Raw genomic sequence first — 25464 nt, forward strand, 5'->3', positions numbered from 1 at the left:
TTGAAAATGGCCAAGAGTTAGATGGATCAGGTTAAACCGAAAGCGTGTGAGTAGAAACCGGTGGAAGGGTTGATTTACAATAGACAAATATAATTCAGGGCCAACATAAGTACTCAGAATGATACTGGCCCGCACCGATGGTTTCTCATATTCAACTTGTTCTCTTTCTAAACATAACAGATCTTTCATCATGCTTTTAATCAGTCCAATATCTTTAACAGTTATTGATTCCGGGGAATAAAAAAGATCCGATCTCCCTAATCTAACGAGACAATTTTTGATATAAACTAGCCACGCTATTTTGTTTACTTTATCCAGCTGCAAGCAATCTTTTAAAATGGAGTGGTTGAGCGGAATTTCTTGATTCAGCCAGATCTTTAGCCAGGCTAGAACGGGGGCCAGTTTGATCATGTCTGAAATGTAGCCCACACCCAATTCAGTATGGACAATGTGTGTAGAAGTAGACTGGGGAAGAGAGAGAACCGATCTTAGAAATTTATTTTCCGTGATCTGTATACTTTCCATAGAGCAATAGCCCCATATCGCACTTCCATATGTTGCTATTGCAAGGCATTTTGCTTCATAAATTTTTAGCAAACTAACAATTGGCCTCGCCCCGAGTTTATTCATAAAACCCCGAAGAGCAGAAGACGACTTTACAAGGGCAACATTTCTATTTTTTATCTGGGGGCCCCAGGAGCCTTTCTCATCGAAAGTGATCCCTAAGTATGGAAATATTGCTACTCTACACAGTTCTTGCCTCCCACAAGTAAAAATTTTGGGGAGTTTATTTTTATTACCCTTACCCATGATCATAATCTGGGACTTTTTAACATTGATCTTTAAATCCAGGGAAGTCATAAAAACCTCAAAGGCGTCCAATAATCGTTGAAGACCAACACCAGTACGTGAAAGCAGGACAGCATCGTCCGCGTATAGGAGAACCGGAATACCGAGTTCTCCTATCCGTGGGGTGTCCTGGGTAACATCTTTTAGTGTGGATTCAAAGGCATTTATATAAATAGTAAAAAGGAGGGGAGCCAGTATGCACCCCTGCCTGACTCCCCTTTCTGAGTTAAAGTGGCTAGTGCATCGCCCCGCAGTAGTAACTCTAACAGAAGCTGTTAGGTCAGTATGTAAATCTACTAAGAGGTTAACAAGAGCCTTGTCCAGTCCCATATCAAGTAAGATTTTCCATAATTTAGATCGATTTACAAGATCAAAGGCTGACGAGAGGTCCATGAACCCCAGATACATGGAACCCTCCTTCGCCTTCGTGTATTTCTCTATTAATAAATACAAATTCAAGCCTTGATCTATAGTACTCCTTTTAGGTCTAAAACCATACTGCACATCTGCTAGGACCCCTTTCTCTGTTAACCAATCGTTCAATTTATTTAAAATAACTCGACCTAAAATTTTCACTGAGGAATCAATCAGTGAAATCGGCCTGTAACAAGATGGGTCTTGCCTATTACCCTTTTTAAACACTGGTATAATTATAGATTTCTTCCAGGAAGACGGGATTTTATCAAATGCAAGATTATTAAAAACCTTGCATAATACCTTAGACCAAAATTTTGGAAAACTTTTAAAAACGTCCCCAGGTACCCCATCAGGGCCCGGGGCTTTGTTTTTTGTGGTTAGGTCTATAGCCCTTTCAACATCTGCGACTGCAAAAATAACTGCATCCTTGTCAGGGGAGGTTTCCCCAACTTCATCTGCTAAAATTCCACCAGGAGGACCAATATTAGAGTATATCTGACTAAAGTGTTTTATCCAGCCCTCATCTGGAATGTTTGCCTCTAAAGGAGTATTAGTTTCATCAGAAAAAAAGGGCTGATTTATTATTTTCCAGAATAAACCACTGTTTTTTAGGGTATCTGGATCCAAGAGTTGAGCAAAGGCGTTATCTTTCAGAGTCCTTTTCCTCTCTAAAATAGTTTTTTTATACACTTTCCTGGCATTTACTATTTTTGATCGATCTTTAGGAATAGTTTTTAATGCCTTTAGTAGTACACCATGTGCTTTAGAGCATTCCTTATCAAACCATCTATTGCCCTCTAGCGCCTTCTGGCTAGATTTAGCCTGGAGACTACGATTAATTTCTAAGCAAATCTGATCAAATGCTACTATAACCTCCTTAGGATCTGGATTTTCCGCTAGACATATAGAGATTTCATCCTCCACTTTAGATAAGACCTCCTGAAAAAAAGTTTCAGGGACTATTTTTGTCCACTTCAACCTACGATTCTGGTCTTTGACTTTAAGGTTCAAGCCCCCACTCTCTGCGACTAATTTGAGAGAAATCAGTTCAGTGTTCTTAAAAACAAGTACAACAGGATTATGATCACTAAAAACTGACACCTCAGTACAATAATTTAAAACACTATTTAACAAAAAAGAAGACAAATAAATATAGTCTATAATAGTACCATTTTCTTTGCCCTTAAACGTAGGGGACCTGCTATTCCCGTCTCCACAGCCAGACTCATATAAATTCCATTTAGCAAGGAAAAGCTCAAGATAATCCCCCTGCCTAGTATGTTCTGGATGAGCAGTTGAGGAAAAGGGAGGGCCTTCCTCATCCCTCCTAATACATGGTAGGGTACATGGATGTATGTTAAAGTCCCCTAGTAATATTAACTCAAAAGTATTAACATTTATACTATAGACTGACAAAAATGTATCCAAGTCATCCAGATTTTGATTGGTACAATCATTAGCATGCGAATTATAAAAATTTATAAAAAGGATCTTACCCTTATCCTGGGTGGAAAGCTCAACAATTAGACAATTTACTGAGCCCGAGGGGCATTGAGTTAAGGTACCTTTCATATCCAGTTTGAAAAGGCTTAATAGACCCCCCTTAGGTCTTCCTGCCACACTGTTTGTAGCTGGAATGCAAAAATGACAAAAGCCATCTAAGGAAAAGCTATTCGTTTGATCCCAGGTCTCTTGTAAAGCAATGACGTCAAAAGATTTTAGAGTCCTTTCCCATTCGACTATCCCAGACTTGCTCTTTAAACCAGCAATGTTCCATGTAGCAATCCTGATGGACGATGCTGACGACTGGGAAGAGTTTCCCAAGGCATTTGGCAGTCAATCATTTTCCTCCATAGAAGATAAGGCAGCGTACCGATTGTGAAGGGGTAAAGTGTTAACGGTCTGCCTGTAAGTCAGCTGATGATGACTTGGCTCCCCCTAATTTGAGACCGGGACATATTCACAAATACATTCGGGGAACAGGCATCCCTACCTCTTCCGTTCACATTTGAACATTGCCCTTGCACATACAACGAGCGACATTGAATATTTGCCCCATGATTATAAAAGAAGCCAAGAGGTCTAGCAAGAACCGCATTTTCTAGAGTTGGCAGAATTGCAGCTCTCAGAAGCACTGTTGCCACGTGTTGTGGGTATTTACCCACAACATTGCCAATCCAGCTAACTCTGCGGATAAATAAAATGTCATTTGCAAGGGCACAAGGAAATCCACAGTTCTTATTCAACCAAGCAAGTGTCTTGTTTTTAAGAGCAGGATACGTTTCTACCCCAGAACCATTCAAGCACATGTCAACCTCTGGGACATTTGTTAGAACCACAGTATATGGTGCACATTCTGGCGGGAGATTAATAGAATTATGTCGCCTAGTTATACTTCTTCTATCAATGACTGTCCCTCGTATAGTGTCCTGAGTACTCCTTTGTATTGATCGTGGTTGACTAAATGTATTTTGTGCACTAGCCGACCCTACTGGCGATATAGACAAGGATGAGACAGTCGGCACACTTACAGTCGGTGGGGCCTGAACAGTAGCCCCCAAGCCCTCCACCCTATTACTGACTATAGAGTGTGTAACTGAACCCACTGGGCGGTTATCCATAGAACCTATTGAGTCTAAGTGGGTACTCAGTGGAACAGTGGACCGAGTCAGACAAGATTCTACAAGGCCTTCCAGTCTAGTAACCCTAAGAAGCACTAATTCTACCTTGGCCACCAGGGGACTGATCAGTACTTCCAATTTAGATTCAAGAATTGTAACCAGAAGATCAATTTGACTTGAGTGCAGACTAGTCCCCTCAATAATATTGGTGGGCTCAGGGACATTTCCCCTATTGGTAGCTGTTGGGCCAGCTTTTTTTGGCTTCCGACACCCTGCTTTCTTGACAGGCCCCTTCCTACAGGCACGTACCGCTCTCCTAGTGGGAGATTGAATAAGAGGAGACCTTGATGGTAATGTCCGATCCTGTACTTGAATAGGTTCGGAACAACAAACCTGCTCTACCACAGAAACATCAATATTTAAATCGTTCTCATTGTTGGGAATAGTCGAGACACTCTGAGACATTGATATAGGGGGTAAACACTGCCTTATGGGAGATGTTTCTGGACTAACTCTACTTAATGATGATCTCCTATCTTTGTTAATTTTACTAACTACTTTAAAAAGATAGTTATCCAAGGTCTTTGAATCATTATTTGTAGCCATTTTAGAGGACCTCAGTTTGGACATGATGAGAACAGCGGAGTCGTCGATTATCTAGTGTAAATATTCCTCAATGAATTGACTGGTTGCCTATTTATCAAAGTGCCCCCACAACAATACACGTCAGCCAGTTATCTCAATTTATAACCCGTTTGAATCCACTGCGATGGTTCATCAACCAAAACATAGCATTCTCTGCCTTCGTGGTAACGACTCCCAGTGACTGTCAGGGAGATTCCGCAACACACGGGCCACGAGGGGCTACTTCCGTTCCTTTTGCCTGTCGGGACCCTCGGCTCCTTCCTCTTTCCAAAATAGAATAGGATAACTTCCTAGTTTTCGCTAGCGGGAGACTTCCTCTTGTGGCGGTACACACCCGCCCACCCAGCGCCTGCACTAGTTCTGCCCGGGCTCACTCAGCTCCGGGGCTGGTGCTGCTCCGATAGCCCCAAGGCCCTGCCCCTCTCGCCGTACCTCGCACTGAGATCCCCTCGGCGGGGGCTATGGGCTTCAGGGCCGGTGTTGTTGCGCAGGCTGCAGCAGGAGGAGTGGGTGGGTTCCTGATTCCTGGTTCTGCCCCCTCCCCTGCTCCCGGGTTTGCACTACCTGCGAGCTCGGATCCTAGTGCTCCCCTCTCAGTGATTCTTTTGGAGTGGAGTTGGTATTCGACTGAACCTGAATAACTCGTGTGCTTATAAAAGGCTCTCCTGAGACCGGGCAGCGGCCGCTGTAGGGCGGGGTGGGGGGTGTTGAGCTCTTCGTCCGATTATTTTTGTAGAACCGGCTTCAGAACCTATCCGTGCGTGGCTGCGTGATTCTGAATGCGAGATGATTCTTATTCTGAGTAAGCCATCACGAATTTCATATTTTTCGGCATAGCCCGGCTCTGCCCGGCAGACGGGAGGCGTCGCGTACGAAGGCTGCGTCCTCAGGCCGTGCTTCTGCTTTGCGTGTCCGGGTATTCGAGACCGGGGATTGTACACAGCAGTTGGCCTGCTCCGGGCCGCCCCTCCGTGTCCGTGTCAAATTAAGTTTAAGTCAATTATCAAACCTGCAAACACATCATTGAACACACACTGGAAAAGACCATTCAAGTGCAGGAACTGTATAAAGAGTTACAGTCGCTTAGCACACCTCCAAAGACATTATCGAACAGACACGGGAAAAATCAAACAACTCTTAAGTTTCTGAAGTCTTGACGGTTAAGTAAAGATTGAGGGGCATATTTATACTCCGTTTGCGCCGAAATTGCGTCGTTTTTTTTGACGCAATTTCGACGCAAAACTAACGCCAACTAACGCCATATTTATACTATGGCGTTAGAGGCGAATAGCGCCAAAGTTCCCGGAATGTGCGTCATTTTTTAGCGTGAACCCCTTCCTTGCGTTAATGATATGCAAGGGAGGCGTTCCCGTCTAAAAAATGACTCCCAGGCCTTTACGTGGTATTTATACTCCCGGGCAAAAGAGACGCCCGGGAGTGGGCGTGGCTAAAAACGGCGCATTTGCGCCGCTTTTTAACGCCTGGGTCAGGCATGGCGTTAAGGGACAAGTGGGCTCAAAATGAGCCCAGAGTGCCCTCCCCTGCCCCCAGGGACCCCCCCTGCCACCCTTGCCCACCCCAGGAGGACACCCAAGGCTGGAGGGACCCACCCCAGGGACATTCAGGTAAGTTCAGGTAAGTTTTTTTTTTTTTTTTTTAAATAATTTTTTTTGGCATAGGGGGGCCTGATTTGTGCCCCCCTACATGCCACTATGCCCAATGACCATGCCCAGGGGACAGAAGTCCCCTGGGCATGGCCATTGGGCAAGGGGGCATGACTCCTATCTTTACAATGATAGGAGTCATGTTGATGGGGGATGGGCGTCGAAAATAAATGGCGCAAGTCGGGTTAAGACGATTTTTTCGACGTAACCTGACTTGCCCCATTTTAAGACGCCCATACGCCATTTTCCCCCTACGCCGGCGCTGTCTGGTCTACGTGGTTTTTTCCCACGCAAACCAGGCAGCGCCGGTCTGATTGCGCCGTCTAACGCCATTCCATAAATACGGCGCCCGCATGGCGCTTCAGAATGGCGTTAGACGGCGCAAAACTTTTTGACGCTAAACTGCGTTAGCGCAGTTTAGCGTCAAAAAGTATAAATATGGGCCTGAATCTTTACCACTAAAGAATTCTAGCTCTTAGAAGCTATAATCCAGAACTATCAACTCCCTGCTATACATTTCTCGAGCCTTGACCCTGGAAATGGAATCTGGATTGAGAAGAAAAGAAACACAAATGATATTCAGGTTTGAGTTTATAAGCAAAAAGGAACCCTCATTTGATAAACTCTGCGGATGAATGCAAAGACTTAAAAAGTATGTGCTGCCTCGTGAGTAAAGAATAAACATTTGTGATGCAGTTGATGCTTCCTCAGACTACAAATAAGATAGGTTGCAGCTTTCTGAATCATCTGAAATGTGCTTTTGGAGCCGCCAAATACACAGTGTTCTTATAACTCAGTCTTGTATAGAGGTAGGAGTTGTCCAATAAAATATTCATGCGAGAGGAAAGAAAAAGAAACATCTTCAGTAGCCAAAGGTGGTAGAAACTAATGTATCCACTGAATTATTTTTATCAAAGTGCCAAATCCCTGCTGCTGATTTCCTGCAGGTGGGAGTGGTAGCTTGGGACGAGGTCCCTTTCAGGACTTGGAAATGAAACTGTACTTGCTGTTAAATACCAGAAAGAGCACAGCACATCTATGCCGCCAAAGTTCTGCCCTCCTTGGTCGTATTGAAGGTTTTTTCAACCAATGAGAGTCAAGCGCCTCAGCACTTGTGACTAAAGAGAGACCACTTCTGCTGGATACTTTTACCTGATGATCCCTCACGTATCGCGTAATGCCCACGTGCCTGTCTGGATCAGGAATCTTCAAAGGCTCTTGCATTGCCGGTAGGGAGCCTGGCATTGCATTGGTGTCAATAGTGGTCATGCCAGCACAAGGACATCAGTTCCCTTTTTTCTACCCTTTTGCCGCAGATCCGGAGCTCAGTCTCTCAAAAAGTCTTACACTTTCTCACAGATATGTTTCCAAAAAGTGTAGTACCGTATGTCCTTCCAAGAGATCGGGGTTCAGGCCCTGCAGGGATCGGGAAGGACAGGTGTCCTTAACAGATCCCCAATTCACCTGCCCCCGTGCCTGGGTTAAAACCACGGCTCCTGGTCCTGTAACTCCGGCCAGAGCAAGCACCCAAAGGACATCAAGGACCAGGAGGCGAGGCTCTTCATGGCTTGGCCCAGGGACAAGAAGCGCAGTTGACACCCCTTCCAACCACACTAAAGGTCAAAAAAGAAAAGCTCAAGAGGCAGACCATAGCTCACATGTAGAAATCATGAATTCAGGTATACATTTTCAAACAATATATAACAATATAGACATTCTTGCTTAGTAGAGTCCCCTGTCAATCTTATTAATGGTAATGAAATTTAGTAACAATAAGTTCTGAATATATCATACAAATACATTTGACAACAAGAGTGTTTTGCTCTCTAGTTGCTGCACAGAATTGGGGCTTTTCCAAGGCCAAAAATTATTTAGTACACCGTCTGGTATTATAAGTGTTTCAAAAATAGAATTGGGTAGGAAAATAATGATAATACTCTGGTAATAATTGAGAAAAGGTAAGGTCCCTAGGGTTGGAAAGAACAGCAGCGTGTGGATTGGTCCTGATTCTTAATGCATTTCATTACCATCAACAAGATTACTGCTGTTAAAAGGAAAATGTAGCCCCTGGTCTTTGACCTTTACAGCAAAACCCAGTTCAAATATATGTAGCTTTGGAAGCTGGAGATTGTATGGTGTCACTCGACCAGCAGGATGCATACCTCCACATCCTGATCCTGCATTTGCACCCGACGCATCTGCATTTTGTAGTGGGTTCTACACACCACTAGTTTGTTGAGCTCCCATCTGAGTTAACCACTCGAGTTTTCACAAAGATGATGGCAGTGGTTACAACCCATCTCTGAAGGTCAGGTACACCTATTTTCCATACCTGGATTACTGGCTAATCAAAGTTGGATCACCGGAGGCGGTATCTCCCAATCTACAGTCAAAAGTAGCCCAATTGTTCAACCTGTGTTTCTCAACAAATGAGGCAAAATCCCATCTGACGCCCTCCCAACAACTCCACTTTATAGGGTCAGTACTGGGGACCACTCTTCTCCACACCTTTCCTCCACCTCAGAGAATGGCAGCCATTCGGGGTAAATAGTTGCCTCTTTCCAACACAATGTGAAAGTCCCAGCTCTGAAGGTCCTTTGACTGCTAGGTCTAATGGGTTGCTGCATTCTCCTAGTCCTGCCTGCACGTTGACATATGAGGGCACTGCGTTGGTGCCTCTGCGGGCAGAGGCTACAGTATGGGGGAGACCTATTGGACTCTATCATAACCTCAGTGCTGCAACATATGTGGTTTACTGGGGAACGAGGTGAACTTGAGTTGCAAGATGGCCATTGCTCCCCGTTCAGTCGTGCCTTCAGTAGAAATGTATTTTTCTACTTCAGGGTGAGGAACTTGCCTAGAGGATCTGGTGATCAGAGTTGTTTGGTCCCTGGAAGGACAGGGTCGGTTGGAACTGCAGGCAATGTAGCTGGTACTGAAGGCCTCCGTCTCCTCCATCCATGGGCAGTCTGTCCAGATCCTGGCAGACAACTCTGCAGCAATGTGCTATGTCAATAAGCTAGGAGGAATGGAGTCTCATTTCTTTTGCCTGGAAACATTGAGACTGGTCTTGGGCAAACCACCAAGGGATTTGGATCACCACCAGCCACCTAGCGGAGTGTCCCTGAATGTCAGAGCTAACAGTCTCATCCGGTGTTACCTTGTCGACCATAAGTGACATCTGCTTTGGACATTAGTCCAGGTCATCTTCCCCTGGTGGGGTACTCCTCAGATGACTTGTTCGCTTTTTCGGAAAATGCTCAGTGCCAGCAGTTCTGTGTCCTCCTGTATTCTTTCATGGGAGCCCGGGGGGACACTTTGAATTCAGGTGGAACTTTCAACTGCACTACACATTTCCTTTGATTTCCTGGATTCTGTGGAAGTTACACCAAGACTGGTCTCAAGTCTTTCTCACCGCCCCATATTGGCCAAGGGGAGTGTGGTATGAAGACCTTTAGCACTTCTCCATATGTCCACTTCTGAAGCTGCCATGCAGACTACACCTTCTCTCCCAGTCGGCGGGAATGGTGCCACATCCCAATTTCCAAGGCCTTCTCCTTCATGCCTAGAGATTGAGCTGGACATCTGAACTCTGTGTAACTGGCACCAGAGGTGGTAGACATCATCTTGTCAGCATGTTGACCCTCCACCAAGTCCATCAGAACAATAGGTTAATTATTATTAATGGTAACAATCTTTCTGGGGTATGCTCTACCTGTAGATTCCTCATTGACCTGTCTACCTCCACATTTGATGGATGTGTTAAAGGGAGAATTAATAAGATCACAAATTCATTTTTTGGTACTGGATGACTCTGTCGATGTTACTCAGTCTACTGGCCTCGAAGCTGGGGAAACAAATGGATGAAAACGGCTGTCCTTGTGCACTATATGGTTTTGATGACATCATCAGACTCCACTTCCGGACCTGATGCGAACCAATGCCCCCTACCGGTGATTTGAGAGGTTAGAAGTTTCCAGATCCAGACTGGCACCTCTACAGGTGAGGAATCTGCAGGCAGATAAGAGTATCCACCAGAAAGATCGTTACCACAGGTAAGTAACTTTTTTCTTCCTGCCTCATGGCTATCTGCATGGCATGGTGGGAGTTCACTGAGAATTGTCTTCTCCAGCGGGGCAGAGACCACTGGGGATGTTTGATTAATTTAAATAGCTTGTTGATTGATGGTAAATCTGTCCCTAGCCTTCAGTGTGGATGTGCAGAATAAGTAGCCGCTCTGACACCCAGTTGTGTGACTTTAAGGCAACAGATAAAAGGAAAACAGAATTGCATTTTGCAAGCTGCTTTTGTCAATGTATTGTTGTCCTTAAAATGAAAATAACATTTGTTTTAAAAAAAAGCTAATGCGAGGAGCTGTAAATATGTAATAACTTTCCTCCTAATACACATGACCTAAGTGTTCTGTAATAATTTGCAGAAAGTATGAAACATACTGAAACTAGAGCAGAATTGACAAAGATTGAGAGTTTTAGGTCATAACTTGACGTCATTAGTATAACAATTCATGTAATCCATAGGTTGGAGGAAGCTGCTGGTATATATTTCTGCAAGTTTCATTTAACAATTGGTGTTTTAAACTATGGGTTCCATTTAAGTTAGTCTATCTTTGGATATTTCATCAAACCTATAATAATTTGTGGACATAAGATGTGTGGTATATTTTTGGTGCAGCAGTTCCTTGTTTGCCTTCTACTGTTTATGAATTGATTAGCTAATGCTAATATGCATTTTTGTAATTTGTATATTTTTCTGTACTATGGATGTAACAATTTCATGGAATATACATTAATGTACATTCATTCTAAAATAAATCTTGATTGGCTCATTCACTCACATTCTGTCAACTCTTATTTATGAAGACAACACTGAAATGTATGCCTAAGACCAGGTGTCTAGAGGCCCACGGAGGTCTGTGTAGCCACTCAGGGGATCCGTAACTGCTCAGAAAAGCAAATAATGTTAAGAGATTAATAAATTGTATGTAAGAAGAGACACACAATGTACAACTTATTTTTAAATGTTCTGTAAATGTGAAGGAATTTGAAATTGGAGGCTGAAAATTAACTTGCTATCCTCAGATTGCGAGACTTGTGAGAACAGTGCAAGTGCATCAAACAGAATATAGTATGGACGATGAGTGGGACCAACTGAATTAGAAAAGCTCATACCTATTAAAATGTTGCTTGTTTATGTTTGTTTGTGAATTAAATAAAAATGGATTTTTTTTTTATTTGTTTGACGAATGTTTGTTTCCGTGTTTTTTGTGCATTGTTTTGTGGTACAAATGATCAAAGATGCTTAGGCCAGGGTCGCTGGCTTCCACTAATGAATCGGTGTGTGTCTCCAGTTTTCAGTGATGATGCAGGGGTCCATCGAAGTCAGAAGGTTAAGAACCACTTGTCTAGGCCCAAAAGCCTGAGTTAACAATGTTGGTCAGTCACAGCTTAAATCGGAGGGCACTGACTCATAGCCAGAGGATTTGTCTTGAACCTGATGATCGCCTCTTACTCATCCTCATTGATCACAGTAGGTGAACTGGATCAGGTCCCCTCCTCCCTTGTTCAGACGGACCACTAGCTGGGTGAGTTAATCTCTCATTTCAAAATCAACATGCAGCACTTATAGGAGAACGCTCTCCACAAACCTAGCCTACTCTGCACCTTCTCCGGCAGCACTTGTAGGAGACTTGTGGGTGAACACCAGATTCTATGTCATACCCAACCTATTCCATTCTTCTACAGCTCTAGTAAAAGACTCATAGGTGAACATCTCAGGCAAATACAACAAAACTGGGACTGCCGACTAACCGGGGTTAGTTTGTCCCATGTGTGGGTGGAAACTTCACAGGTTTGTGTCCAGAAAACCTGATTGTTTACAGGGGCAAGGGGACCTTGTTCTGGGAGGGCATGGCTGCTGACTACATTTGTCCGGGAGTGACCTGTCAAATTATTGATAGTCTAGAGATCACTAGTATACCATATGTTGTCAGACTCTTCAAGGTGGAAGAGAAACCTTCTTTTGGCAGCTGCAGCTAGATCTGACCCTGGGAACAAACAAAACTTCAAGCAACGTGGTTTCCACTGGTTCTTCTGGTAGATCATTAGAAGAACCTCCATTAGGTGAATCTGTTCTCATACCCCAATAGAACAGAAAAATCTGGTTCACTTATTGGAGTAGTCAAGGCTTATTTCAGGAGGTAATAGGAGTTGAGCTCAACAAAAGTTATTGCAAGGATAACTAGATGAATCCATGTTACTGGGAAATAACTTTTCTGAGTTTTGGTTTAACCTATCAGCGAATTCTGTGAGTTTTAGTCTTGGTTCATTTTAATTCAGCTAATTGGACCAATACACCTGATAACAATGTTATGTAAAGCAAAGTCAAGGCATGAAAAGTGGTGTGGTGATGCCATTTTAGTGATGCTTGCGGGCACGTTACTTTAGCGACTAGTCCTGCTGCCTCTGCCCTGTAGCCTAGTAATGCTTCATTTATTTCATTTCTTTTCTTTTAGAAAGTGGCCACATTCGTGGTGCTGTTTTATTTGTTTTTATCTTCTGGTTCTTAGCTTAGGAACATATTCATATTTTTCAGCACAAAGTTTTCTCATTCTGTACTTTTTCCAAGAGTGAGATGAGATAGGAGTGTCAGCACAAGTGGTACACTGCGTCTCTAACATTTCACAGAAGCACACAGGGTTTCACACAGGACACTTACTCGGAACATTAGCTGTTTTATTATAAAACATTGCTCTGTCCCCTACACGTTAGAGGGAGGTTCCAGCCAGACGACTGCCACTGTATGCTGATTTACTTACTACAGCTGTTTGCTGAGACTACCGGTTTCCTGACCTATATGGGGAAGGGGTCTCCATAGGCAATAGGGTCCTATTTCAGGTACGGGGATGATGTCTTCCCGGGGGGGGCGGGGTCCTGAAGAGTGGATTAGTGCTTATCCATACATTAGAAGCATAGGTAGGAATCACACACTTGCAGCGTGACAGTATGGTGAGACTTTTCTTGTGTTTCATGTTCCTTGTCACCATTTTATTCTTAGTATGTGTTATCATCCTCGCTATTGCAGTTCATGCCTTTTTATCCAGGACACAGCTGATTCAATAAATCTTTATTGAACCAATTCCTGCCTTTATTTGTCTGTACATGTGTGAGCCAAATGTAACTCAGAGAAAAGGATGAGATCTGATCCACCATGATTTCCCTGAGAAGTCACAATGTCATGCGTCCGGCTGCCACAAATCACCCCTTGCTCACGGGCAACGGTGAGGCTCTGCTAGCTAACTGGAAACAGATTGGGCCGACAGCTGTCACATGGTGTGGGATTGAACTCAGGTCTCCACATTTCAGGTGAAGCTGGCGCGTCATTGGTATAATGAGAACCAAGACGACAGTGGTGTCCATGTTGACATGAAGCCACCTGATCACCTTACGTATGATAGAGTAATTTTACACAGCCCACTTCATGTCCTGCTAGAGCTGTTACTTTTAAAAGGAATAAATATTTATGTATAGAGAGGGCAGGCAGAAATGGAAATACCATATAAATAATGTCCTAGCAAACTGTGTAGTCGAAGGTTTATAGATCCTAGAATATGAATCTCTATACAATAAACCATCTTATGGATGAAAAGCAAACACTGTAGGGTTGGTCAAAAGTCCCTGGCACAATATTCACTTGATAACGTACATTTAATTTTAGCATACTAGCACACACAGAATGCTTTCTCATGCAGGAGGCCTGTCTACAGAGTCACCTGATAAGTGTTATAAGTGACAGTATTAAGTTGCTACTGATGCAATATTTGGTTGTGGTGGGTTATAGGGATCCCCCATGGTGGTTCTCAGCTAGACTTAGACATAAGTGGCTACTGCCCCAAAGACTAGGTCTTGGCACTACCAGTGATTGGTGGCAGCTGACTATAGTAGTGTGTGATAAGCCTTTAAACATGACCCCCTGATGCAGACTGGCCTCTGGCTCTTCCTTGTAAATCTGTGCAGTATTTCATGACTAGGATTTGGGTTCCTCTGTGTGTAAGTAGCCCTAAAAGTGTAGGGTGCTTCATAGGGTTACCATTAGTGTTGGGGTGGGAATGTGTGGTGCACGGTGTCCATTTGTGTTCCCTTGTTTTGAGTGCCTACCCTCGACCATCTGGCGTCATGGTTTTTCATTTTTCCCCAGTGTCACACTGATCTGGAGTGTGTGTGTAAAGGCTTAGGCTTGTCCCTTGACCTGGACCTGGAGGGGCAACCAAAGCATGCGCTCATTTGTTGGACAGTTGCCTAAAATCCCAGTCAGGGTTTTATCATGTACAGTGGTGGTGGCAGCGTACAGAGCTTTGCGAATCAGCAGTCGCTGGGATAGCGCAGTGGTGTGGGAAGAATGTAAATAATCAGTTGTGTTACGTATTGGCTTCCTTTACATTTTCTCTGACTCCCCTCCACTGGCCAGCCTCAAGACAACCACACAGAACTGAAAAAGACATATTGTTCATGTGTCATTGAGTAGCACTGCATCCCGCTAACATCAACATGTCATCCTAGCGTTCCACTAGCAGTAGTTTTAATAAAACATAGCCAATGCTCCATAATCCACAGCAAATAGTTGTCGTCGGGACTCTCTGGCTGTCTGCTCTGAAGAGTCTCCTCAGCCCAGTGGGTTCCTCCCTGCGCAGAAGGCTGTCTCTGGCTGTTTAACAGATATCAAGCGCCACTGCACAGCGTTAGGTGGATTTGTAAAGCACACTGTCACCCACGAGGGGATCCTGGCCAGGGTGTGTGTCTTTAGGGGGTAGTTTTTCCAGTTCATAGTAACACTACGTTTTGCTACCAGCAATGGCAAGTCTATACATTTCACAGAGGCCGTATCGTACTTATCATTTTTAGAACATGGACAAAGTATATGGAATTATGGATGTCGCATCCATTAACTTGGGATAGCACATTAACTACTAATTAATTAATTAGTTAAAAATAGGACGGTAGCGAGCTACAGCGCCACATGGGAGCAAAATTGGCATTATCCTTAAAACAGCTGCAACAACTAGAGGAGGCACCAGGTTAAATTATGTTGGGTGTTAAGTAGCTCTTGTTCAATACATTAAGTTGGATGCAGAGTTGATATTTTGGATGGTTAGATGAGTATCTTCTTCCATTCCATGTCATTCAAGGGTCAAGCAAAGCTTGGTCCCATCCAAGTGTCATATGAAGGCGCTATATAGCTATCTAATCGATACACATCCAAATGTCATATGATTGCAAGAGTCCCTGCTGCCCTCCTGGAACGCGATTCTGGTAGCTTGCCTGCATTTGGATAGACAAGCGAGAATCAGGGACACAGAGATGTTATCCCCCGTCCCGCTGATTCCCCACTGCGTCTGGTCAGATACTGTCTCTGCTGTGGCTAACATTCCTGCTGCCCCTGTGGAGCTTCTCCCGGCGGTTCAAACCTGATTTACCTGTGTGCTGTCTGAATGGGTGCGGCTGAATGGCACACCTGACCTCGGCGAGTGAGGGATGTGATAGTGATGGTTGCACACGCGTGCTTGGGATGGTGCAATCAATTGTTGCTGGGTGATTGCTGAGTTCTGCGCTTGAAGCACCATCACACTACCTCCCCAAGAAGCTCGTAACTGCTGGCCTACCCTACTGCTGGGAGTCAAATGCGGAAGGTGTTCTACTTGATTCAATTTGCAGAGCCATAGGAGGATGTACCCATGGGCATCAGAGGCAAACAATCCTAGGCCTCATAGCCGAGGCCCAGTTGCCGTTTGTTCTGAGCCCACTCTTGTGAATGGGCTCTGACGATCAGTGAAGCGTTAGCTGCATTCCCCCTCACCTGTGCTGCTCCTTATATTACCCTTTCCCTCTAGTATTGTTTATGAAGCCAGTTTCACTCACCCAACACAAACCAGGCTGTGGAATATTTAAAGATCTTGAATACCAACTCCCTCCATGCAACTTTGGAACCACATACAAGAGTGCCTGTAGTCTGTTACACCCTTGTTGTCAAATAGTATTGACTTGTCACATTGGTGTCCCTCTGTCGCTCACATTAAAATACATAATTTTAATTAGAACATGAACCCTCACCCACCATCAGCTGGCATGCTTCGTTATAGTGTTCCTTCTTATCCCATAACACCGTTATTATGGCGTGGGCTACAACTCTCCGAAGGGAGGAGCTCTGGAGAATGGACAACTTGTGTGTGCAATGGTATGGGTATGGGTATGCGACTTCACTGACCTCTGGTCAGCGTTTGCATCGCCCCCTGCTCCCCTGTTGCTGCTGCCCTTCGCTCTCTGAGCCTGCCTGGCTCTGTGTGTTCGATGCCCTCATCCACCCACAGGCTCCAACCGCCCCTCAACCCGGTGGCCAAGTAGTGGCCTTTTGTCTCTCTCTCTGCTGCCTGCTGCCTTTCTGTGCCTTTTTGCCTTTCTTTCTGTTCACTCTTTTTTCTTCGTTTTTCCTCCTTACCTCTGATCCCTGTGTTTCCCCTACCACCCCACCCCCTCCCAGCACCATGTTTTCCCGCCCTCCCGCCTCCCAGCTGAGCGATCCATCCCAACTCCTTCCCCTTCTTAATGGCATCTGCTGTGTGGGCGCGCAATATGCTGCGTGGGAGTTGTAATACGCTACATTCCACCGAGGTCTCCATCGAACCCCACACGAGCCGTATTGGTGCACTTTCTAGACTTCCTGACATAGTGAAAGGTATCAGCAGGTTCCTGCAAAAAGAGCACATGTGTGACTGGGCACCCGATATTCTTGGACAATGATCACACTGGAGGGGGGTCCTGGGCCCTCTTAGAAGCAAGGATTCTAAGTAAGCTACCTTGTGACCGTCTAGGCTATGAATGTGGCTGGATAGTATCGGAGTATTGGATATTACTATTGTGATCCCTCCGGAGATGTCAGGGATGAAAACAGACAACAGAGATGACAACTGCATGTGAAAGCCGAGTAGTGGACAGTCCAGTGGGTTGATGGCCGGGGGCAGGTTGTTCCTTCATTTAAATTTCCCTGTTTGATCCAACCCTAGAAATCGGCTCATGTGGCCCACGTTGCGGGTGGAGTTTCTTGGCTATCACACATCCCTTGCATGAGTATGGTTTGTTAAATATAACAGGAGAGTGGACTTGGTGAATGGACACCAAGGCCTGATCTATGGGTGTCTCATAAACACTGTGATCATTCCAGGTTTAGTCTGTTTTTCTTTCTGGTCTCAGCTTCCCCTTATCTTTACTGAAGTGTGAAGTTCTTAGGAAATCAGGGAAATGCTGATCTCATTACCGCGCCTGCAGTACAGGCTGACATGTTTTATTATATTCTGATGAGTCTCTTGGTCACCTGCGTTGATGCTGCCAGTGCATTATGGCCTCTTCCTGTGTAAGTCGCAATGTCTTTTATTGTTAGTAAACATGTGGACAAGGCAGACCCTTTTTGTGTGATATTACTTTAGCCTTTTACATGCTTTTCTGTTTCCGAGCCCTGTTTTACTTTGAAAACATGAGCTTAAATCAGTGGTCAAATCCTATACAAACTCCAATACTTACCTATGAATTGGTTTTCATGCTAGCATCTCCAATACTTACCTATGGATTGGTTTTCATGCTAGCATCTCCAATACATACCTATGGATTGGTTTTCATGCTAGCATCTCCAATACTTACCTATGGATTGGTTTTCATGCTAGCATCTCCAATACTTACCTATGGATTGGTTTTCATGCTAGCATCTCCAATACTTACCTATGGATTGGTTTTCATGCTAGCATCTATGAACTGGTTTTCATGCTAGCATCTCCAATACTTATCTATGAATTGGTTTTCATGCTGGCATCTCCAATACTTACCTATGAATTGGTTTTCATGCTAGCATCTCCAATACTTACCTATGAATTGGTTTTCATGCTAGCACCTCCAATACATACCTATGAGTTGGTTTTCATGCTAGCATCTCCAATACTTACCTATGGATTGGTTTTCATGCTAGCATCTCCAATACCTACCTATGGATTGGTTTTCATGCTAGCATCTCCAATACTTACCTATGAACTGGTTTTCATGCTAGCATCTCCAATACTTACCTATGGATTGGTTTTCATGCTAGCATCTCCAATACTTACCTATGAACTGGTTTTCATGCTAGCATCTCCAATACTTACCTATGGATTGGTTTTCATGCTAGCATCTCCAATACTTACCTATGGATTGGTTTTCATGCTAGCATCTCCAATACTTATCTATGAATTGGTTTTCATGCTGGCATCTCCAATACTTACCTATGAATTGGTTTTCATGCTAGCATTCTCACCAGAGGTCACAGCAGATCCAGCTACTGCCAGTCGAGAGTGGATTCCTGACTCCGGATGTGTGCTGAAGGTAGGTCTGACCGATGCAGACATCCTCACTCCTTGGCAGAGCTCTGATAAGGAACAGTTACACTGACTGATCAAAGGTATGATGTGCAGTCCATCTCAAGGAACTTGTGAGTCAGGTTCTGATGTTTAACGCCTCAGTTACATGTTAGCATTGTGGTTCTAAATAGCTCTGGGGTCTGGGCTGGACTGGCCTTGGCGGCTTTGGGTGATTTCCCAGGGGGCAGGAACGGTGGGGGCCATTATTCTTTTAGCAGTGGGGGCTGGTTTTGTTACCGGAGGCCGTTTTTGCAGTACCACACCTCCCCCCACGCCCCAGGGGGTAGTGTGACAAAGTTGCCAGGTGCCAGGGCGGCTTTGGGTTCCCAGTCTGGCCCTGTTTAGAGCAGCAGCTGTTTAAAGTGCTAGAAATGGTCTGTTTGTTTTTGCTGACCGTGACTTTCCTACTTGCTCTTATGTTCACACTCTGTGTGGGTTCGGTTCATATTAAATGCACTAGACTGCGGATTTTACAATAAACATTTTAATTTATCTGTCCCTGTTTCTTAATTTTAAATGTGATATTCATAAAAGATTGTTTGATTTCCACTGCATCCCTGAAACTTGATAGTGACATTAAAACACTGCCTGTGCAAGAGTGCTCAGCAGGTCAGTCAGGGCTCTGGTCCAACTGGCTTTCTAATCCAGTCCTGCTGCCCTGAAATTCTTGCATCAAAGGGTTAGAAATCCAACCCTTGCAGCTCTTGAGACCACCCTCAGAATTCATCTCAGGTGATCGAAGGATAGTGCGTCTGAAAGGTCGTGGCCACTGTACCCTAATCAAGAGAACCAGGCTACCGGGTAATCTCAGGAAGAAAATCTGCAACATATCCCTCCTACCGGAGACCCCAATGCGAAAGAACAAACATATTAAAAAACATAGTAGCTTCTTGGCCCCAGTTCTGCTTCAGATGCTGAATGAGTTTGGCTTCACAGTGTCCCTCTTCCTGACATCTGGTTGGAAGTCATGGTAACCTTCATACTGTAGCGGCCAAAAACAAAGAGACAGGTTTTTACCAGCCCAGGTCATCACTAAATCCAGACATCAAGGCCCGTATTTATACTTTTTGACGCTAAACTGCGCTAACGCAGTTTAGCGCCAAAAAATTTTGCGCCGCCTAACGCCATTCTGAAGCGCCATGCGGGCGCCGTATTTATTGAATGGCGTTAGCCGGCGCAAGCAGACCGGCGCTGCCTGGTGTGCGCGAAAAAAAACCACGTACACCAGGCAGCGCCGGCGTAGGGGAAAATGGCGTTAGGGCGTCTTAAAATGGGGCAAGTCAGGTTGAGGCAAAAAAATCGCCTCAACCCGATTTGCGCCATTTTTTACGACGCCCAGGCGCCATTTACATGACTCCTGTCTTAGTAAAGACAGGAGTCATGCCCCCTTGCCCAATGGCCATGCCCAGGGGACTTATGTCCCCTGGGTATGGTCATTGGGCATAGTGGCATGTAGGGGGGCACTAATCAGGCCCCCCTATGCCAAAAAAAAATATATATATACTTACCTGAACTTACCTTAATGTCCCTGGGGTGGGTCCCTCCATCCTTGGGTGTCCTCCTGGGGTGGGCAAGGGTGGCAGGGGGGGTCCCTGGGGGCAGGGGAGGGCAGCTGTGGGCTCATTCTGAGCCCACAGGTCCCTTAACGCCTGCCCTGACCCAGGCGTTAAAAAGAGGCGCAAATGCGGGTTTTTTTGACCCGCCCACTCCCGGGCGTGATTTTTGCCCGGGAGTATAAATACGACGCATATGCGTCGGGGTCATTTTTTAAGACGGGAACGCCTACCTTGCATCTCATTAACGCAATGAAGGCGTTCACGCCAAAAAATGACGCTAACTCCGTGCACTTTGGCGCTAGACGCGTCTAACGCCAAAGTATAAATATGGCGTTAGTTTTGCGTCGAATTTGCGTAGAAAAAAACGTCGCAAATTCGGCGCAAACGGAGTATAAATATGCCCCCAAGATTGTAACCAAAATGGTATCAGAGACATTGGATGGATGTATGAGGGTTTGTATCACTCTGGCCAGGCAGGTCTCGTGGGAGGTGGAGTACGATAGGATAGCACCAGAAGGCTCTTGACAGTTCCACTAAGATTGAGGAAGAGGTAGGGCAGCGCCAAGAAGATGTGTGCGTTCATGAGGCTCGACTCGGAGAAAGCATCCAACCACGCGGTGTCCCTTCATACAGGCTGTGCTCATAAAGATAATTCCATCCAGAGTTAACCAGACGTGTGAGCAACACGCATCCCTCCACGCTTATGGGCGATGGAGTTCTCTCGGGCTGAATGGCGCTGAGCAGAGGAGGGAGGTCAGGACGCCCTCATTCTCCTTTCAGTATTTGTTTTTCAAATCTTTTTTATTTTGATCATTACAACATTTCAAACTGATGCAGTACTTTGGGTTCACATTATGAGTTTGTAAATATTCGTTAACAAGGGTTCTTGGGGGAAGGGAGAAGGACCTGGGCTTCTGAGGTGTCTGGTAAAGATAAGTGGTATTTTTTTTTTGGCATTTCTTGGCTACATATAGCAGTTTGTATTCTCTCATTTCCTTAATGTTGTACATAGGTAGTAGTTCTGTTTCGGATGGTTTGCGTATATTGTGCTTATTCTGTGTCGACAGCCTTGTGTGTTGACTAGAAGGTGCGTTACTGTAGGATTCTGGCCTGGTTTGTAGTGGTTAGCTATGGTACTTACACCTTATACCAGGTCCAGTTATCCCTTATTAGTGAAATGTAGTCAGTGTCTAGAAGCCAGGCTCTCTAGGGCTAGCTGTAGCTGAGCAGCCAAGGCTTATCTAGGAGACATGCAAAGCTCATCCAATACCATTGTAGTCACACAGTACTCACACACATGAAAGAAAATACTCAGTGTTACAAAAATAAAGGTACTTTATTTTAGTGGCACAAATGCCAAAAATACCATAGAGATTATACTCCCTTAGGAGGTAAGTAATACAAAAATGATATACACTATCATGCAGAAATAGCTATAAAAACAGTTAGAAACAGTGCAAATAGTGAAAATCACAATAGTTAGAAATGGGCCAAGGGGGAAAACAAACCATTAACTAAGAAAGTGGAATGCGAAAGTAATTTTCCCACGTAGGCAAGTGTAGTTCGTAGAGGGGTGCTGGGAGTATTAGAAAACACCAAAGATAAGTAATAGAACCCACCCAAGAGCCCCGGAAAGCAAGAGTAAATCACAGTAATGTTCCTAGGACACACAAGAACACGAGAAAGAAGATTATGAAAGAACCAGCAGAAACTGCAAGACACCAACAATGGATTCTTGGACCTGAAGAATTGTGGGAGAAGGGGACCAAGTCCAAGAAGCACAGAAGAATCCAGGGAGAACAAGAGCCCCTGCTAACCTCGATGAAGGTGCAAAAGAAGAACCACTGGTGAAGAACAACAGTCAGTAATGCACCCAAGAAGACGGATGCGGGTTCCTGGTTGGTGCAGATGATGTCCTACGCCAGATGGATAATTGCACTCTGGTTTGCGTCACTGGATTCCGCCAACAAGGCTTGTCACTTGCAAAGCTCGCAGTTAGCAGAAAATGGTGCTGCGCGGGACCAGGAAGGACCTGGTGGACTCTACCCAGGAGGAGGAGTCAGAAGAGGCTCTCAGCAGCTCCGAGAGCCCACAGAAGACCAGGCAGTGCACACAGAGGTCCCGCAGTACAGGGACAAGGATGGTGCAAAGGGAGCCCCATGCAGCACTACATCAAAGGTTCCCACACCTCCAGAGAACTACACAGGAAGCTGTGCGTCGCAGAAAGGAGTGCTGGGGGCCGGAGCTGCATGGTGCATGAAGAACTTAGCGGAAGGATGCCAACAAGCCTTTGCAACTGCAAAACACTTGGTGCACGGGGAACTGTCTTGCGTGGGGAGGCAAGCTCTTACCTCCATCAGAATTGGACAGTTGGACGTCAGGACTGTCGGGACCACTTCAGTCCACCACCCGTAATCCAGGATCCAGGCAACTCATCAGGAGAGGGGTCCCACACAGCCTGCCATTGATGCAGAGAGGTGCCTGCTGAAGCAGGGGAGTGACTCCTTCACCCCAAGGGAGATTCCTTAGTTCTTCTGGTGCAGGCTGAAGACAGGCTGTCCTCTGAGGATGCACGACTGGGAAACAGTTGCAGTTGCTGGCAGGAGCTGAAGATACAATGTCGCAGAAGTCGTCTTTGCTTCTTTGTTGCAATTTGTAGAGTTCCTGGAGGGTCCAGATGCAGTTTCTTCAGTAAGAAGGTGAAGTAAAGGATGCAGAGGATTCCTGCGGGATTCATGCAATCCGAATCTGAAGAACCACCCAAGAGGGAGACCCTAAATTGCCCTGAACGGGGGATTGGTCAGCTACACAGGTAAGCACTTATCAGGGGAGGGCTCTGATGTCAGCTGCTGGCACTGACCACTCAGGTGCCCTTCAAAGCATTTCCAGAGGTTTAGGAAGGCTACCCCCCTCCCCCCCCTCCAAGCCTGGAACACCTATTTCCAAAGGTAGAGGGTGTAACACCCCTCACCCAAAGGAAATGCTTTGTTCTGCCTTCATGGGCTTGAGCTGCTTAAGCAACAGGAGGGCAGAAACCACTCTGAGAGGTGACAGCAGCTGTGGCTGCCTGGAAAACCTCAGAAGGCAGTAATGGCAATACTGGAGGTCCTCTAAAGAGCCCCCAGAGTGCAGGGAATCATACAACCAATGCTTGCAAAAGCATTGGGGTATGATTCCAACATGTTTGATACTAAACATGCCTATGTTCAGAGTTACCATTATGTAGCTGGACATAGGAAGTGACCTATATCCAGGTCATGCGTAAAATGGTGTCCCCGCACTCACAAAGTCTGGGAAAATGGTCCAGGACGTAGTAGGGGCACCTCTGCTAGTGCAGGGGTGCCATCACACATAGGTATTCTGCACCCTGCCCTCAGAGCTGGAGGGCCTGCTATAGGGGTGACTTATAAGTGACATGGTGCAGTGTAAATGGCAGTGCACCTTTTCACGCAGGCTGCAATGGCAGTCCTGCAGAAGCCTTTCCATGGGCTCCTTATGGGTCGCAAAACAAATGATGCAGCCCATAGGGATCCCCCGGAACCTCAATGCCCTGGGTACCTAGGTACCATATAGTAGGGACTTATAAGGGGGCACCAGTATGCCAATTGTAGGTGAAATACTGGGTTACCAGTATGCAGTGACAAAAATGAGAGGCGAGAGAGCATAATCACTGGGGTCCTGGTTAGCAGGATCCCAGTGAACACAGTCAAGCACACTGACATCAGGGAGAAAATGGGGTAACCATGGCAAATAGAAGGTACTTTTCTACAGTTACTGTCCGGTTACTGTGATGGTGCCTGGGTGTGAGTGTGATACCTAACTCACTAATCCGCCCTGATTTTGATTGATGTTGTGTGGCATATGTTGCACCTCTATGCATGACATGATTTTCCAAGTTGGACTATGAGGGTTTGTATAATTAGTGTGTGTGCCACTCATAGTAGAATGTGTTCCTGTGGTGTGTTGCATGGTTGTCAGGTGTTCTTGGTTTTAATGGCATGCATTGTAATTCAGCGGAGGTGGATGTCATTTTTGGCTTCGGTCCGAACCAGATAAGTGTCCCAGTGCCCTTGCCCCATTATTGTCACGCCCCTGTCGCAGTACCTGAGCCTCGGCTCCAGCCCATTGCAATACGTTTCTTAGCCATTTTTTTATATCTGTAGTGGCTGGTGCTTTCCATTGCATTGCTATTAGACGTTTAAAGAAGAAGAAAACCAGGTCTATGAATTTATGTAATTGTTTATCACCCTTCTTTTTGGTGTGAATGCCTAATAGGCAGGATTCCGGAGTAGGGTGCATTTGGTGACCTGTGAGTTCCTCCGCTAGTGTAACTATTTTGTGCCAGGCCCTTCATATGGACGGGTATGTCCATACCATTTACCCATATGTCCTAAGTGTGCCTTCCCTGAGATCCTCTGTGGTATGGTATATTTGAATGCCTAGGTATTTGAAGGTAACATGACACCATGATAATCGGTACTCAGGGAGATCAGGCCGCAGTTGTCCTGGAACGGGGGCCATTGGGAACCAACATGACTTCGCCCAGTTCACCTTTGTGCCAGATAGATCCCGAACATGTCTATAATTTTCATGACTTCTGGTAGTGTGGACGTGCACCTACGTAGATATATTAATGCGTCGTCTGCATAAAAGAATATAATGTGTGGGATACCTAGGTCCAGGATTCCCCACTGCTGTGCATGCAGTCGGAGATGGGCTGCCAGGGGTTTGACTGCTATAGCGAAAAAGAGTGGTGATAGTGGACATCCCTGCTGTGTGCCGCGGCAGATTGGGAAACTCTCAGGGCTATGGGTTTAGATCACATGATGTTCATCTAGTCCACAAAGTTAACACCAAAACTCATGTGTCACAGTGTCTCCTTCAAGAAAGGCCATCCTTAGGTGTTGAAGGCCTTTTTGATATCCTGTGACACCGCTACACTCTCGTACTCCCCATGATGGGGTCTGTTCAGTATGTGCAATAGCCTTCTGATATTCAGAAAGGGGTTTTGGCCCGGGATGAAGCCCAACTGGTCTTCGTGGACCAAATGGCCAATCATGGGCAGCAAGCGATCGGCCAACACATTACAGAGTATCTTACAGTCTAAATTAAGCAATGATAAGGGTCTATGTGAGCCCACATCTTGTGGGTCCCAGCCTGGTTTAGGCAGAACCACTATGAGCGCCTTGGATTGTGAGGCTGTAAGACTACCTCGTTGTTTCGCTTCTTGTAACACTTCCATGAGTAGACCTCTGTGTAAA

The 25464-nt window shown here is 45.4% G+C and overlaps 2 pseudogenes; one reads left to right on the top strand and one right to left on the bottom strand.

The window, feature by feature from the left end:
• The window catches only part of LOC138287310 (zinc finger protein 850-like), a 369596-nt pseudogene that overhangs the window by 246752 nt on the left and 97380 nt on the right, over positions 1-25464 (bottom strand).
• Positions 1-25464, top strand: part of LOC138287311 (zinc finger protein 850-like) — a 257681-nt pseudogene that overhangs the window by 27444 nt on the left and 204773 nt on the right.

The sequence above is a fragment of the Pleurodeles waltl genome, chromosome 4_1 (genome assembly GCF_031143425.1).
Source record: "Pleurodeles waltl isolate 20211129_DDA chromosome 4_1, aPleWal1.hap1.20221129, whole genome shotgun sequence".
Taxonomy (NCBI): Eukaryota; Metazoa; Chordata; class Amphibia; order Caudata; family Salamandridae; genus Pleurodeles; species Pleurodeles waltl.